This window comes from Lissotriton helveticus, chromosome 7 (assembly GCF_964261635.1).
Source record: "Lissotriton helveticus chromosome 7, aLisHel1.1, whole genome shotgun sequence".
Taxonomy (NCBI): Eukaryota; Metazoa; Chordata; class Amphibia; order Caudata; family Salamandridae; genus Lissotriton; species Lissotriton helveticus.
Window position 1 is genome coordinate 1,701,956,465 of NC_136068.1, and position 18,065 is coordinate 1,701,974,529.

Sequence of the window (18,065 nt, forward strand, 5' to 3'; positions counted from 1 at the left end):
TTTAATAAAGACATTAATAAATAGAGGCGACAACTCCGATTGGCTGAAAGAAACTGGAGACAGCAACCTCGCTAACCCATCTCTTGCTCCTCCGAGCTGAATGTCAAAATACTAAGCCCAACGTGACAGGTCTAGGAACAGACCTAAAGACCTTTTCAACACCATCAAACAGCAAACCTCCTTGTTCCCTCAACACTCAGCTAATTACTCTACTAAGCGTTTCAATGAGTTTGCAACATTCTTCTTTGAAAAAATATCTAACATCAAACTGTCTCTTCACCCACCCACCTCCCCACTATCTTGCAAAGTAGGTACATCCAATGCCATCCCTCCAACTAATTGCTTTTTCCCCAAACTTTAACTGTCAGCAATTCCAAACACCAACCCCAAATCCTTGCAATTGAAAAAGGATGCAACTTGGACTGATTTTCACTATTTTCCTTAAGAAGATGTCCTCAAAATTCCTTGCTGGCATGAAGCTGACATCACCCATCTCCGACCCACTCCCTTATGCGTTTGTCAAAAACCTCAGTCACAACATCTCTCCTACATGGGCCAAAATCATTAACTCCTCCTTATAGAGCAGATCCATGCCAGCCTCCCTCAAACTTAAACCAAGTCACCCCATCATTAAAAAACTACGCAGACAAGTAGGACCTTAACAACCACAGACTTATAACTAATCTCCCCCTCTTTGCCAAAACCATCAGAAAATGTGTGCTTCGACAACTCAACACTCAATTGAGTAATACAACCTGCCTGACACCTTCCAATCTGGTTCAGGCAAGGATGCAGTACAGAGAATTAAATATGGAACATCATAGACAACCTACACAGATCTCTTGATGATGGCCAGGCCTGCCTTCTGGACCTCTTGACTGCCTTTTATACGGTTAACAATGACATCCTCCTAACCATCATTGCACACCATGCAGGCATCAATTGAACTATCCTTCAGTGGTTTACTTCTTTCCTGAACCAATGCTCACAGCTAATCCAAGTGAACAACTCCACCTCTAAAGCAACACCAGTCTCATAAAGAGTTCATCAAGGGTCAATCCTGTCTCCTGCCCTATTCAACTTCTTTATGGAACCCCTTGCAATGATCCCGAAACAAACCAAAATGCCTATCATCTCTATGCTGATGACTCCCAACTCTACATTAAAATGTCATCAGTTAAAGCCATCCAGCACCTAAACAACACTCTCTCCGCAACTCAAACCTGGCTGACCAACAACCGCTCAACCCCAACAAACCGAACTCCTCTTCATCCAACCAAAAGAAAAGTCCTTTCTGGTAGATATCTGGCTCAAAAACCTCACTGCAATAAACTGCAGACTATTCATCTCTAACTTTGTTAAATCTCTGGGAATTGCACTAGATAGAAACCTGAACAAAAAAAAGCATGTTAATGACTCAACTAAGAGTGCCTTCTACATGCTGAAGCACCTTAGAAAACTCCAACCCTTCATCCCCATCATAGGCCTAAATACTGTGGTGCAATCCTTAGTCTTCTCCAAGATGGATTAGAGTAAAGCAATGTTCATTGGCACCCCAAAAAGACACCTCACTCCTCTGAAAGCTACACTCCACGTAGCAGCCAGACGGCTGTCGGGGAGAGTCAATTTGACCACATCACTCCCACCCTCACCACACTCAATTGGCTACCAATCGAGGCAAGATGTATACTAAAAACTGCCAGCATAACCCACACAGCTCTCTACACTGAAAAACCAGCATACCTCACAATCAAACTATCAAAAGCCAGCCAAAAGAGACGTCTTCAAAGCTTTAATAGTCTACTCCTGATCCCGCAGAAATTTTAAAACGAAAAATCCTGCACCGCTCCTTCTCAGGGAATGCTCTGAGAATCTGGAACTCGGAACCTCAGGATTTACATGGCAATCAATCATTCCCTCTATTCCTGAAGAAACTTAAACTTCTTATTCTCAATAAATACCTAAACCGTCCCTCTTAAACTATCTGACTGGCTTGATGTTCCTACACCATACCTTCCAAATAAATCGGAGCATCACTACCTCGGGGAAAACAGTGCCTCTACTCTCCCATCCTTCGCAGCACCCACCATAATTACCTCAGAATTACCTCAGAACTGTATCGTCCACATATTCTACTGTCTATCATGTACTATCATGTACTGCTACTATGTATTTTTGTTTCCTGTCCTGTCCTGTGTGGCCCCACTCCCCAGGCTGATTTTGGCCCCGGGGACCTCATCTCCTGTGCAATTTCCTTTTGGGAGGGTGGCATGCGGCTCGCCTCTGCCGGCGATTCCAGCCATAGGGACCTCCTGGATATCTCCCAAGGAATGGGCCAGACACATTTCTAAAGAGGGAGGGGCATACGACCGAATTCGGGCCAGGGGGACTACATCCCCTGTGGCACTCACATGTCTAAAGGGTGAGGGGCGCACAGACCCCCTCCTTGGGCCTTTCTTCAGGGACTACCACATGTTTTAAGGGAGGGTGCAAAATCAGGAAAAAGGATGGGAGTCTGCAGTATAGGGGCTGAAACGTGTCGGCGAGTATTTTAGGGTCATAGGATCATCATATTTTGAACACCCCACAAATATTTCCTTACCCCGTACCGTCTAAGATGGCAAATAAAGAGATACCATGGTCTGGGTGAGGTCCTTCCCCTGTAAAATTAATATTCCCTGGAATACAGTTGAGCACATCCTTACTTGTAGGGACCACGGTAGACCTGATAATGAAGAATGACACTATTAGAGTGTGAGAGGGTCATAATAATAAAAAAATAATGAATTTCCCTCTGCTTCCTTAAGAACTGACTAGGCCCCCTTGAAGGATGGGATCCTCATTTTCTATCTTGTGTAGGAGGAGGGATACCATTTGAGTGTTGTATTTCTACCCTGCGCCATACTATTTTTTTTCAGCATTTCTTTGGGCGCTCTGTCAAGAGTCCCAAGATGGCTGCCAGCACACCCTGGTTGCAGTGTGGTAGCCAATCAAATCTCATCATGAGATCTGTTGGATCCATGGAGACCTCATGTCCACAGATTTACATAAATCTTCTTTCTTTAATAACTGCAAAACTACTGAACGAATTTACATCAAATTACAAAAGGGGCTCTTTCTAGACCAAGAGCTAGCTTTTCACCAAATTGAAGAAGAATTTAGTTCAGGGGTTCAAGCTGTAGTAGTAGGAAATTGCATGGTTACCTTTCTAGACAGCAGCTTATGTGAATGCCGTACTAGTTTTGGAAATTTCAGGAACATTTGTTAAATAGCGCCAAAGTTATTAACAAAAAATAAAACACTTCAGCTACGTAAAGTAGATCCTTACTCCAACTATCTGCTGGCAATCGCCTGTAGGATATGTTTATATCTATACATATATTATAACTAAAAAACACTTTTAAATAATAAACTACTTTAAATAAATTACTACATAGTATTAACGTTTATATTTATTAAATAAATATATAATTTTCCCTATTTTTGGTCAATACGTATATCAACGATATGTTTGACAAAATATTTTTTTATTTTTCATTATAAGTTCACCATAATATGTCAGTGATTCAATCATATACTGTATTAACTATGTAGTTTATTGTAATATCATTTATAGTGTATACACTAGAATAATAGTAAATAATTACTTTATATTTAACTAGCCACATTTTGCATTATACTGGCTTGCCATCCTACTTTCCTCATATTCAGCAGGAACTTTCTTCAGCACAATAAGTAGCTCACTCTTCTAATCATTTCTATTTTGATTAATCGCTGAGTATTCTCTGTTTGCAGAAAATACAGATTTCAACTTATTTGACACAATTTGTGACATACCAAAGGTCTAAGGTAACCACTGGAGCTTAGTGGGATCGCAGCCATCATGGCATCTGATATTTAGGAAGGAATCTTAGCTTAGGAGGTTTCTGGTTCTATTGCAGTAAAAAGTGTTTGAGTTGCCTTTCTTTTGTTGAAAATGACTTTGTAGAATGTAAACACTCATTTTCCTTTCCTTCTATCTTATTTAAATAGAAGTGGGACTGGAGCGACAAAAGTCAGATTTCTTCTCCAGAATGGTTACTGCTAGTGCTATGGATTTAAAAGTTTTTTGGGACTCAGTCGTAGATTTCCAAAAGTACTCTTGCTTTGCAACATTTACTGGTCCACAATGTCCATTAGGTGAAAATCTACATTGTAGGATTTAATCCCCATAGAAAAAATGGTTTTCAATATGGAGACCCACCTCTCTATAACCTTATGGAAAATGGCAGAGGGTCTGCCCCTTTTTCATCCCTTTGACCCGAGTTGACCTGTATATGTTTCCAAAGTAGGCAGATATCAGTACTCTGAAAGGTATGTTTTGGTGAGTGTTCACTACACATTGACGGGCCATTCTCTGTTACATCCCTTTCGCACTCCTATTCTGCACTACAGCAGCAAATGTCACTGCACTAGCATGTATTTCGTAAGTGAAATTTGTGATTACGCAGTTAGACAAATCCGAATCTAAAACCTAATATCCGAGATTTCCTACTTGGCAAAACTATTTTATGAGACTACTGTCTTTCGAAAATGTCAGTTATCGGTGGGTCCGTGCCACAGAAGCTGGAAAATGTTCATGATGTATTAGTCCTTCATACTTGCAAGTTCTTCTGTTCACATTTTTATTAAATAGCAAATAAATAATTAGACAGCCTTAGAAGTGAGTATATATGCCTTAAAATAAGAGCTTAGAGATTTTTCCTAATTTGCCTCCAGTCTAATGCAATAGTGAGAAATACATCTACAGTTTAACCGAATTGGAAATGTAATCATAGGATGCTTAATGGTAAATGATTAAGTGATTTTTTTCCAAGTCTATTATGAAAAGTTTCTTGAGTGTGTATATACATACCATGACCTTGTTAGGATATTCCTTGCTGATGATGATATCAAAGGTATAAACAATAACTTCTACAAGGGATGTGTAAGATACAACTTTGCTTCCTCTGTTATCATTCTTGACATAAACCGAAAAATCCACCAAATCATCGCTCTTCTTGCACAGTCCTGCAAACAGGTAGACACAAGTACCCATAAAGTTGTATCTCACACCATCACAGGTCTTATAGTGTGGGTCACCAGAGGCTGAGCAGGTGCAATAGCTTAAGGGGTAGCAGTCTCGGATGCCTTTGACCACATCACATGTTTCAGTTGATTTGCACGTGGTCTCTTTGCATTCCACTATGTTGGTCTGTCGATTGCATGTACACAGTTTCGTACACTTATCATTGCCCCAGAACTTCTGACCAGGGGCGTAATGGCGCCCTTCAAAGACACAGCCGCAGGTGTTCTTGGCAATGCACTTGCCATCCTTCAGCACAAAGCCTGGATTACACTGGCAGGATTCCACGCAAGGCTCTGAACATGTAGCAGGAAGGGCAGCATCATTGCAGGTGGCAGGGCATCCACTGCCGCACAGTACAAACTGACTGTTCGGTGGGCACTGGAGAGCTGCAGACATTCAGGAAGAAGGAAAGGTGAATGTCAGATGCTTAACGGTGTCAAGATAGTACACTTTCAAAACATGTAAACATATGAATACGATTTTTGTGAAAGAATGCTAAGATATATCTCTGGAGCACACATCATTCATTTATGAATATTACAGGTAGTACAATCGGAGCAGCCATACATGCATACATCACATTGCCATTATTCAGTATCAGTTCGCCTCCATAACATTACTTTTAACTCCATATTTTACACAAGTCTCCCATGGACAGGATAATCCAGAAAACGTGGTGGATATCTTGTCCAGCATAATACAAGTGCTATATTCTATAGTACATTTGCAATACAGTGACCAGACAGAGACAACATTTGATGGATTGTCCCTTCCACCAAACTCTAAATAAGTCCTACTGATGCACTAATGGTGATGGTCGTCCAAGAAACTTGAAAGCGCCTGAGACAGCCTCGGGCAACCATGCAGTCTACCGAAAAATAAAGCAAAAAATAAATTCTACCCACTGAGACCTGGCCTCACACCCCCAATAAGGCATGCTTAGTCTTCATACTACTTCTAGATGGAAATAATGTTGAGGCTTGGTCTACATGGCTGTAAATGAAAGATGCCAAAGAAATTTCTACCAATAGATATTATGGATATCGATCAAACTTTCCACGTTTGGCTTCGATAGGATAGCTCTCGGGTTTACCACTCCCATTTTCACTCCATTCACCGTTCTGCATTTTCTCCGGGGCAGAATCTGCCAATTGGTTATTTAGGAACAAGATCCGTGTGCATTCCAATCCTTAATTGAAAAACGCTGTTAGTTTGTGGAGGCCTTAGGGGCCTATAGTAATGGACTCCCTCTCTTCTCTTGTCCTTCTCACCCTGTCATGGTACAGACTATGTTACAATATGCTTATGTCTAAACATCTAGCATTCTAAGGGACTTTAATTACCTTCCTGAAATACAGAGGATTTTTAGGGCCACCTTTCTTCATTCCTCGCGTCTCACTTTCACTCCATGAGCAGTCCATTTATTTCCATAGTAAAAGGGCACTTTTTAGAATTCATTTGGGAATTGCTGAGGGTACATTTCCAACTTGTCAGATACCTTACAGTTACATTGCAATCCTTCAGTTTTTCAGACACTCATGCACATTGCTATTGCTAATATTTCTCTATGCACGCTTAGCTTTGCAAAACACCATTAATAGTCTTACATGAAAAAATAATTATACAAAACAATAAATATCATACGTGCTCCATGTTTTGAAATCTTAATGGCATCGATATTGAAGGTAATGCACACCTTTGATATACACTACAGTCTATGTTTTAAACCTAGGGCAATTTGTTCCGTAAATTGTGTTAAAATGTAGGCGTTTAGATTCACTGCTCTGTGCCATTTACCATTTGAATTGTAATGACATGGTACTTTATTCCAGCCAGACCAAGTTATATGTGTCCAGTTAAGAGAGGATAGTTTGACTTGCTTCCATTTACTCTTAAGTTATAAGGTGTTTGTACACGTGACTCTTACAAACTCCTTATTCAACATGAAAAATTATTTAGTACGGTTCTCTTTGTGTTTTTTCGAGGTAAACTTCTCTGGTTCTCAAGCTATTGGTTTCCTACAGTCACCGGAATCATTCTTCTTTCCACTAGTGGCCCGTGCATAAGAGAAGAGGTGCCCTCCCACCTTTTTGCAAACATGAAGAGTGCCTGTCAGGCTGAGCAAAGGTCAGCCTGACAGTCACTCTTCATGTCCAAGTCAAGCAGCCAGGTGCCGCACTTGCGCCTCATGTGCTGGCACATGACTGGCTGAGCTGAACTTTTGCCAGGCTGAAGATTTTCACAGCCCTATGGGTGCAACCTCCTCAGCTCGGCATAGTGCTTGGTGGTCTCGCATCTCATGACTAGCGGGCACGTCACAGATGGACTTGGACCTGGGGGCTTCAGTTTGAAATCCTGAAGTGCCCAGTGCTGACTGTCCATAAGTGATGACTCATCATAGAGTGGGGAGGGGGGTAAACTGTCTCACTGACCCAATCTCACTACCTTGACAAACCCATAACAAGGTCAGCCAGTGACAGGATCTGGCAGTCCCACTCCTCCTAAACCACTGAGGCTTCCCTCCTGCCCCCAAAATCACTGCTCTTACCCGGTGTTTTGTATGTGTATATGTATGAACCCACAAGAAGGGGTAAAAGGTGCCGGAGCAAGTACGGAGAAAATAGGAGCAGAAACACGGAGCATGTGCCTGAAGAAGAAATAATGGATGAACTACAAATAGTGAACCTGTCTAATCGCCCAATAACTGACAATGAGATCTTGTTGCTAAAAAAAGGAATACAATTTTGTCCAACTAAAAGAATGGACATAGCCCAAGTAAGAATATATCTATATCTCTACCCTCGAAAAATCAAATTAGCAAAATACTTTGTGGAGAAACAAAATGTGGTATCACGGAAAAAACCAGTGGAAACACTCGAGGATTGCAAGCAAAAGATGCTGCGAGCTATATGACACTAGTGAATCTTGACACACTTGATGGGGAAGAAATAACGCAGGGAGAGGCTTGTTAACAAAAAGGAGGTGGTTTGAACGGTCTAAAACCAAAATCCAAATTTCATCCACAATTGACACCCGGTATTAAAATTGATCTGTTTCAGGAAGCCGTAATTGAAGACTTATATAGACTAAAAGGCCGAAATCATAAGGATAATCTGTCCAAACAAGAGTGAGAAGCCCTGAAAAATCTCACAAACGATACCCAAATAGAGATTAAAATCGCAGACAAGGGCGGGAACATCGTGATTCAGGATAAGGGGGCATATATCATGGAAGCTCATCGGCAGCTATGGAATAATGCCTACTATGAGAGACTAAAAAAGAATCCAACAAAGGAAATAAAGGAAATGTTGGACTCAAAACTCCAAGAATGGACGATGAAAGGAAAAATCAATGAAGAAGAACGAAAGTATCTAACGGTAAACCATCCTGTTACAGCAACAATTTATTTTTTGCCCAAGTTACATAAGGACCAAAGGAAACCCCCAGGGCGATCAATACTATCGGCGAAGGGATCACTCTTGGAGCCTCTGGCAAATTTCATAGATTACTTTCTACAGCCCTATGTGAGACAATTGAGTTCCTATATACGGGATACAATGGAAATACTAAAAATGCTACAGAATACCCCTTGGCAGGAGACCTATCTATTGGTGACAATGGATGTTGTATCTTTGTATACAACTATAGGAAATGACTTTGGCATGGAGGCATGCACTTTCTTTTTGCAAGAGCGAAATATGGATTATCAAGAGCACAAAAACATGCTCAGACAGATGATTGAGATTTGTCTGAATAAAAACATCTTTCTTTTTGGAGAAGAAGTATATCGGCAATGGAATGGCACAGCGATGGGATTCTCCTTTAGCCCTAGTTACGCCTGCTTAGCCATGGGATACTGGGAGAAGGAAGTGGCGTGGAGACCTGAAAATGATGGATTTCTGAACAAGATCATTAGTTGGAAAAGATTTATTGATGATCTTCTGATAAGTTTTGAGAGTACTTCGAAATATTAAACAACAGCGCCACCCAATTGAAATTCACGTTCGAGACAAGCAACGATCGTGTGGTATTTTTGGATAAAGAAATCTACATTAGAGAAAACCAGATCCACACCACTTTACATCGAAAGAGTACAGTTACTAATTCAACCTTGGAGGCGACGAGCTTCCATCAGGAATCCCTAAAAGCAAGTATCCCATATGGGGAACTCTTAAGAATCAGGCGAATATGCAGGGAAGAAGAGGAGTGGCAAAAACATGGAAAACACACAGCAGAACGGTTCAAAAAGAGAAAATATAACAACAAGATAGTTCTGAAAAGTTGGGAGAAAACCAATGCAAAGTCAAGAGAGGAATGTCTAATGCCAAAACAAAAAGGTAACATGACGGAGAAGGTACCAATACGTCTAATAATGGACTTCTCAGTAGAGAGTAAACAAATCATGGGCATACTGAGAAGAAATTGGAAAATTCTCCAATTGGACAGCACGGTAAAAGAAGTGGTGGGTAAACATCCTGTGGTAACGTATCGAAGGTCAAGAAACCTGAAGGACCATCTAATCCACAGCCACTTGAAACCGAGAAAGAAAGAAGGAGATTGGCTTAAAGCTAAAGGATTTGTGAAATGCCACATGTGTAAGGTGTGCCAGATAGCCAAACAGACAAAAGGGTTCAAAATGAAAAATGACAAAATATGGGAGATCCGACAACTAATAACTTGCAAGACACGATATGTAGTATATAAAGTGGAATGTCCATGCCCATTGCAGTACGTGGGCAGTACGATCTGTGAGTTAAAAAAATGAATTTTGGAGCACGTAAGGGCGACGATACACAAAGATCGCGCCAACACGGACCACGCACGGAACTTGGGCGTCATCCTTGACTCCTCACTCTCGATGAACAGACAAGTCAACCCCGTTTCATCATCTTGCTTCAACTTTCTTCGCATGCTCAAAAAAACATTTCGCTGGATTCCCACCGAAACTAGAAAAACGGTCACCCACGCACTGGTCACGAGCCGCCTGGATTACGGAAACACCCTTTACGCCGGTACCACCGCAAAAATTCAGAAAAAACTCCAACGCATCCAGAACGCATCAGCCAGACTCATACTAGACATCCCGCGTAAAGACACACATTTCTAGTCACCTGAAAAACCTCCACTGGCTCCCCGTTAATAAGAGGATAACATTCCGCCTCCTAACCCACGCTCACAAAGCACTTTACGAACTTGGACCCGAATGCCTCAACACACGACTTTCCTTCTACACCCCCTCCAGCCAGCTACGTTCCTCCAACCAAGCCCTTGCTGTTGTACCTCGCATTAACAAAACCACCATGGGGGGAAGATCCTTCTCCTACCTGGCAGCTAAAACCTGGAACTCACTCCCCACTCACCTTCGCCTCACTCAAAACCACCTAGCATTCAGAAAGCAACTTAAAACTTGGATTTTTGACCAATAATTCCCCACCCTTCTTCAAGCGCCTTGAGACACTCTGGGTATGTAGCGCGCTATATAAATTTTCTGACTTGACTTGACTAATGCGGTAGCGAAACATATGGAACAACATCACCAAGGTGACTGGAAACAACTAAGATTCTATGGAATAGACACAGTTCCACAAATAAAAGAGGTGGAGACAGAGAAAAAGAACTTTGCCGAAAAGAATCACGATACATCATCAAATTAAGGACAATGCATCCGCATGGGCTCAACCAGTCGGAAGAACTTTATTTTATTTAATTTGTAATGAGAAATGAACAATTAAAAGACCTCTCCGATAAGAAGCTTCAAGATAATTGGAAACTTTGAAGAAAGAAGGTAACAAAAAAGGATTAGAAAAAAACACAGAAAGAGTACACAGAAAAAAGAAAAAGAAAAGACACCAACAAAAGAAAAAGAATAACATAGTGGGATTACCATACAGTGGTAAAAGGAAAAAGAAAAAGAAACAAAACAAAGAGAACAATGAAAGATCAAAAAAACAGGTCTTATAGCTCGCCAAAAAAGAAGTGTGGAAAGGATGAATTAAAGAAAATAATGAGGAATAAGACTCCCCACCAAAGGGGGAAAATGGGAGCTGGATCTGTGGAAAAAGGAAAGGTGAAAAAAACAGGAATATCGAAAGAAGTGATAGGAAAATCTGGATAATCCACAATAATAGAAAATAAAAAATTAACAGAAAGGAAAAGATAAAGTATCAAGTGTGTTGGGTCTACAAGAGAAAAAGAGGAAAAAAAGAGTTATGATAACAAACAAGAAAGACTGCATAAATTTAATAAAAGGATTTTAGCAAAAACTTCAACCTCCAGAATGCTTAGAGACAATGGGAACACCAAACAGGAAGTGCCATAGGGTCACTTTAAAAGAACATACACCCTGTGATCAGGTGATCGTGAGCAAGGGAGAGGCTCTCCTGAAACGCGTAGATCAGTGTTTGTTTTTGTCTGCCACGACTCTATCTGAAGGCTTAAAAATAAAATAAAAAGAGTAAAATCGTGGCTGCACGCGAGTTCGTCCCTTATATTCGCCCTGCAAAGGGGGAATTGTGGTTACATTGAAAGCGGCGTGGTTCTGCCGCAAGGATTACGAACCGGATACTGAGAGCGCTGCATTTCCCGGGCATAAGGGGAACCGAGAGAAGGAATGAACGTATGTGCATTTGTGTGTGAGTGCAGTGAATGGGTGTGAACATGTGTTTTTGCCTGTGAATGGTGGTTGTATGTATGTGCGCTGGTGAATGGATGGGTATGAATTAGTGCTCATGTAGATGGGCGTGTGTGAGTATGTGTCCGCCTGCCCCCCTGCATGAAATACCTGCCACCACTTCTCCTTTCAGCATTGGGAAAAATATTGCCAAATCCACTTTACATCTTATTATAGCATGTGGATTTAGAGACCATACCATTGATGAAGAACTCTTTCTATCAGAAAGTATTTTGTTCTTGCTTTGTGGGTAGAACTACTTTTCATTAGTGACTGAGCCTAAACAATTCGCATAGCTGTTCATTCTGGCTCTTCCCTTACTTTATTTTATTTATTTATTTATTTAATTTGTATAGCGCTACAGCTACCCACCAAGGGGTTTCCCGGCGCTAGTAATTCAGAAATGCGTATTTTGCCAGTCAATATCAGATGTTAAAAAGCCACGTTTTTAATGCTTTCCTAAACTTCACATGGCTGACTTCCGAACGTAAGGAATGAGGCATCTTGTTCCAGAGGGATGGGCCTAAGAAGGCAAAGGATCTTCCCCCCATCCGTGATAATTTGATTTTGGGAATAATGAAATTATTAGCGGTTGCTGATCTAAGAACTCTCGAAGGTAAGTAAGGATGCACAAGGTTCCGCAGATATTTAGGAGCAGTTCCAGTTGAAATTTTGTGCATAAAGCATAGGGATTTGAACCTAATCCTATTTTCAATTTTCAACCAATGAAGGTCACGGATGTATTTAGTAGTGGGGCAGGACATAGGGATTTTGAAAAGAAGTCTCGCCGCTGCGTTTTGTACTAATTGCAGCCTTCTGATTGTAGCTTTCTTTGCCCCTAGGTACAGCACATTACTATAATCTAGCCTTGAAGTAATCAAGGCATTGATGACAGTTTTTTTGGTGCCATCAGGGAGCATCCAGCAGATCTTCTTTAGCCATTTTAAGACTGCAAAACATGTAGCAGAAGTCTTAACGGCTTGCCGGTGCATATCTAAAGATTCGTCAATGATGACTCCCAAGTTACGTGCCTGTGAAACAGGTATAGGAGGAGGGCCCATTTCAGATGGCCAATGTTGTGGTCCCCAGGCCTCTCTATTTTTTCCAAGAATAATTAGCTCCGTTTTCTCGCCGTTAAGCTTAAGAAAATTATCCTGCATCCATCCAGCGATCTTACCTAACCCTAATTTTAGCATGGAAGGATGGTTACTTTCGGCTGAAGAAAGAGAGAAAAGGAGCTGTGAGTCGTCAGCATATGAAAACATATTCAAACCTGTCTCCTCAACTAATCTCGCAAGAGGACTCATATACAAATTAAAAAGCAGTGGACTTAAAATTGAGCCCTGTGGTACTCCATGTTTAAGAAGTAAAGTCTCAGAGCAGGCAGACTGAGAAAAAACTTGAAACGTACGATTGCTTAACAGTGACTCAATCCAATTTATGGCTTCGCCATGAATACCTATGGAGGAGAGTGTTCGTAACAGCACCACATGTGAAACAGTATCGAACGCGGCACTCAGGTCTAATAATATGAGTGCCACAGTTTCTCCTCTGTCTATCATGGCGCGGATGTTTTCTGTCACTCCAAGCAACGTCGTTTCCGTAGAAAAACCTACACGGAATCCAGATTGTTGTAAAGGAAGGAGATCGTGTGTTTTTATGAATTCCGACAGCACCTGATGCACGTGCTTTTCCAAGATTTTTGAAAAGATAGGCAGAAGAGATATTGGTCTAAAGTTGGAGGGCATATTTGGATCTGCTCCAGCCTTCTTCAACAATGGGTGGACCATAGCATGCTTCCATTCTGCTGGAACGTATGCTTCCCGAAGAGAGGCATTAAGTAGATCTGTAATGAACGTCAATACATTTCTATTCAATTGTTTTAGGACAGAGCAGGGTAAGGGGTCCTTTGGTGAGCCGGATTTGATCGTATTTAGTAAATTGATAACCATGTCGGCATTTAGCGGTGGCCAACATTCTAAGGTTGCATGTCTTTTGTCAATGGCGCAAGAGTCCAACTCTTTGGAAGCATCGCCAACTTCCATAATTGGATCACCAGAAATGATCGTATTAAGCTGGTGTTGATCTTTTTGTGCGAGCTCTATGCCCTTATGAATTTTGTCCACTTTATTGACAAAGAAGGAAGCTAACTGGTCACACTGTTTTTTGTTTAAATCGGGTGGTTTTTGAACAGTGTTAGATCCTGCAAGCTCTTTTACAACAGCAGTTAGGGGGCTCTTCTCAAAGGTAAGTGAGTATGTTAAATCGTTAACTTTACTCTTATTGTCTGCTTTATTTGAATGAAGCACTACATTTTATATGCACATACATTTAGGCATCCAGAAAAACATTATAACCTATTTATTGCTTTACCTCGTGGCTCTTTTTCTCATAACAAAGTCTTGAAAATGCCTATGTAGTTACTGCTGAAAAGAAGCCTGGTCATTACAGTCAAAACAGGGAAATAGAGGTCTCTACTCACGGCATCCTGCTATGGTTCGCCACTCGTAGATCTTCGCTTTTTTCCTCAGGCAAGTATCTGCATATGTTTTCAGAGCGTCGCATAAAATTTGCTTGAATCCGTCGTTCATGCACATATCATAGACACAGTTGTCCATGTAGATTTTGGGCTCAATTGGTCCATGGCACTCTCTGAAGGGTCCAGTCACCGAAGTGATAAGTCCACAGAAAGCCTGGTCTTCAAACTTTCTCACCATGTCTGCGCTGCAGATCTTGCAGACACCATTGCAATCGTGCCAACAGAAACGGTCGCCATCATCTACCTGCCAGCTTGCCCCAAATTCAACTGGAGTCAGAACCAACTCCCCTGAGGGCTTCATGAAGTCATCACTGGGGTTGCCATTGTAGTTGCCACACATCCCACAAATATTTTCAAAGAAGCTGCTTGAGATTTCGATCTTTAGAAAGGAGTTCCAGTCATAGTACACTTTGAGAGTGAAATCAGTTTGAATGAGGATGAGTCCTCCGGACTGATAAAGCCGTAGTTTTCCATCATTCAGGATAACAGGAAGACTTAACTTGTTATAGTTCACCTACGAAAGCAAGACCTGGTTATTAGCATAATATGAATGATCAAAATTTCCATCATGTAAATGCTAAATATTCTATGACAATTCAAAATGATCACTTTCAAGTGCCATTTTCTGTTCTGTGAATTTAACATTACCATAACCACAGTATCATCATTAGCCCCCTTCATCGGTACCTCAGTTTTAAACATTAGCACTACACCTGTTCGATATCATCTGACTTGTCCATTCAGAAGTCTGCAATCTACTCTCAGTGACATGTTTTTCATGAATGTAAATGTAATGTAATGTAAATGTAATGTAAAAAATTAGTCAATTTTCAATATTTTATTTAGTTCTTGTTTTACTTGTTTGAGTATACTTTTCACATCATTTTCATCCACAGTAGATTTTTTAGAGTATACAATGTTCACATTATCGTTGATATTGGATGCATGCTGCTTTGTTATTCACTGTGCTAGCAATGATCACCAATTGCCTTTAGATATATTTTGGGCCTCATTATTAATTTGGGCCGAAAGCCCTTCTAACCGACTCGGTCAGTTTACTTTCCGACCACCCGAATATGATGTTCGCGGTCGGAACGTAAACCGGCCGGTCATTCCAAATTGTTTCAGAGCGACTTGCTGAGTATTACTGTTGGTCAAAACTGCACCGTAACACAGTATGTGCGGCTATTCTGCAGTCGGCATTACAATGTCGGTTTCCAAAGGCCTTTCTGACACAGAAAAGCTGTCGGAATGTGACTTTGGGGGCCCCTGGAAGGGCTCCCTATTACCCTTGGCCTACGGTTGGTGGGCAAGGGCAGTACCCATGGAACACCCCTGTAAAGCCCTGCAATGTGAGGCAGGCACCATAGGGTGAGTGTGACAGGGTGCAGGGTTCTACAAACACACCCCATTTCCCCATAGGAGTCTGTGCTACGGCCAGTTTTAGGGCGTAACACAAGCTCCCTTAGGAAACAATGGAAATCCGACCGAACAGTGTTCTGTCTCATTGTAATCCGGCGAACAATAGCATTACAGTTTTTGCCCAGTATTTATAATGTGCAATTTTTTTTTTTAAATGATGGGCAAAAAGCTTGGACAAAATGTGTAGGGGTTACTCTAAACATTCTCAAGGCAAACAGGTATTAAGCTCAGTTGCCTGGAGCTCAATCCTTCTATACAATCCACTCATGTGTGGCTTTACACAAGTTATACAATTTATTTGTCTACCTTTAAAGGGTGGCTAGATTACACAGCTGGTGATGAAATCTAAAAGACAGTATCTGTTGTGACAGTTATGCTGATTGCTTGTATAAGGAATTTGCCTCTTCAGCCAGGATTTTTTGGGCCTCATTTACAAGCCCCTTGCTCCAATGCAGTGTCACTTTTTTTTGACACACCGACAGCGCAGTGTGCCGGCCCCAATTTACAAAGCCACGGAAATTTACTCACTTGCCTGTTCATGGCCTTGTAAATTTGGTCCCCTCTCACACATTACTCTGCGTGAATGGGGTGTTCCGTAGGTGTTGCTATGGATGTTCCCACGCAGCATTAATGGAACCTGACACATTCCCAAACTAACATCGTTTCGTTAACCTGGGAATGCGTCAGATTCCTACGTCTCCCCAGGGGAGGTGTAAGAGAGGGGCAATATTGAGTCAAACAACATCTACATACAAAAAGGTTGACTCAAAAATATTGAATTTAAAAATAGCGACTCCCTATACTTATAATTAAAATGACAAAAATATCGGAAATAAATATTGTTTTCACTAATATGTTTGTTATATTGATTTATAAATATATCTAAATTTAAATATTAAACATGAATTAAATTATATATTAATACTAATATAATTGTTTTGAAAAATATGCCAATCATTATCTAAAGAAATTAAAACAAACATATATATTACCATACATGATAATATTTACATGTATCGAATTAAAAAAAATATAACTACATTAATATTTTTTATTTACATTATGTTTTAATACTTTTTTTAAGGTAATAACATAAACAATAAATATAAGAGCATATATCCAATAACATAGTAGACATAGTTTCAAACTCAGGAGGTGTAAAATGTACTATTCCCACCCACTCCATTCAGTGCAACAGTAGGGAAAGTGTTGGATGGCGGAGGGATACAATTTACTACTCCCACTCCAGTCATACTATAAATTAATACAAATATTATTTTTTATCAAAATAACAACATCTGTTATCAAAATAATAACAACCAATAAATACAATTTTATTTACAATTAAAAAGCACAGCACAAATAACCCATACATTAATAAATTACAATACACAAAATGTACTGTTTTTTTAATGTTGGTATTAATGACATAACTCTCTACCCTATACCTCTACAAGCAACACACCCCACATCTAAAATGTATATTTAAATGTAGACTGTTTAGCAAATTTACATAATTAATTATCTAATTAAATATTAATGCTAATTAACTACGAATAAAACAGTTACATTTTATTACCTACCCACTCCTTATCCATACAAAACAAACGACCCACAACTAACATATACATTCATTTTTTTAAAGAATTCATATAATTATTAATCCATTAAACAATTATTACTAATTAACTAATAATAAATTAATTCTATTTCAATTATCTTCCCACCATTTACCCCTAAAACTACAACTCATGCATGCAAACTAAACATATTTTAATTACCTATTTATTTAATTATAATTTAAACAATTATTAAAAATTAACAATGCTTAGTAATTATTTTAATTTCCTACATATCCTTTACCCATACAAAAACCACAAAACATTTCCAAACAAAAATGTACATTACACTATTTACATAATTAATTATCAATAAAATAATTATTTATAATAAGAAATACTTTTTTCAATAATAACAATTATTTACTTACCACACACTACCAATAGAAAACCCACAAACCACACATTAAATTGGAATTAAAAAACATATTTATACAATTAAAATAAATATTTATCAGTTAAATCATTATAAATAGTTAAAAATTAGTTATCATTAATTTATAATTAATTATTTTCCCACCCTATACCTCTACTAAACAAAGAACGCACACCTCAAACTGAAAATAATATATATATAATATTTACTTAAATAAATATCATTTTAATAATTAATAATTACAAAATTAATATACATTTATTCTAATTAATTTGCTTTTCACCCTGTCCCCTATAAACCTCACCATCTGCATCTAAAACATAAAATTTATA

General features: G+C 39.7%; 1 pseudogene; it reads right to left on the reverse strand.

The window, feature by feature from the left end:
- LOC144769647 (IgGFc-binding protein-like) overlaps positions 1–18,065 on the reverse strand; it is a 1,000,379-nt pseudogene that overhangs the window by 520,486 nt on the left and 461,828 nt on the right.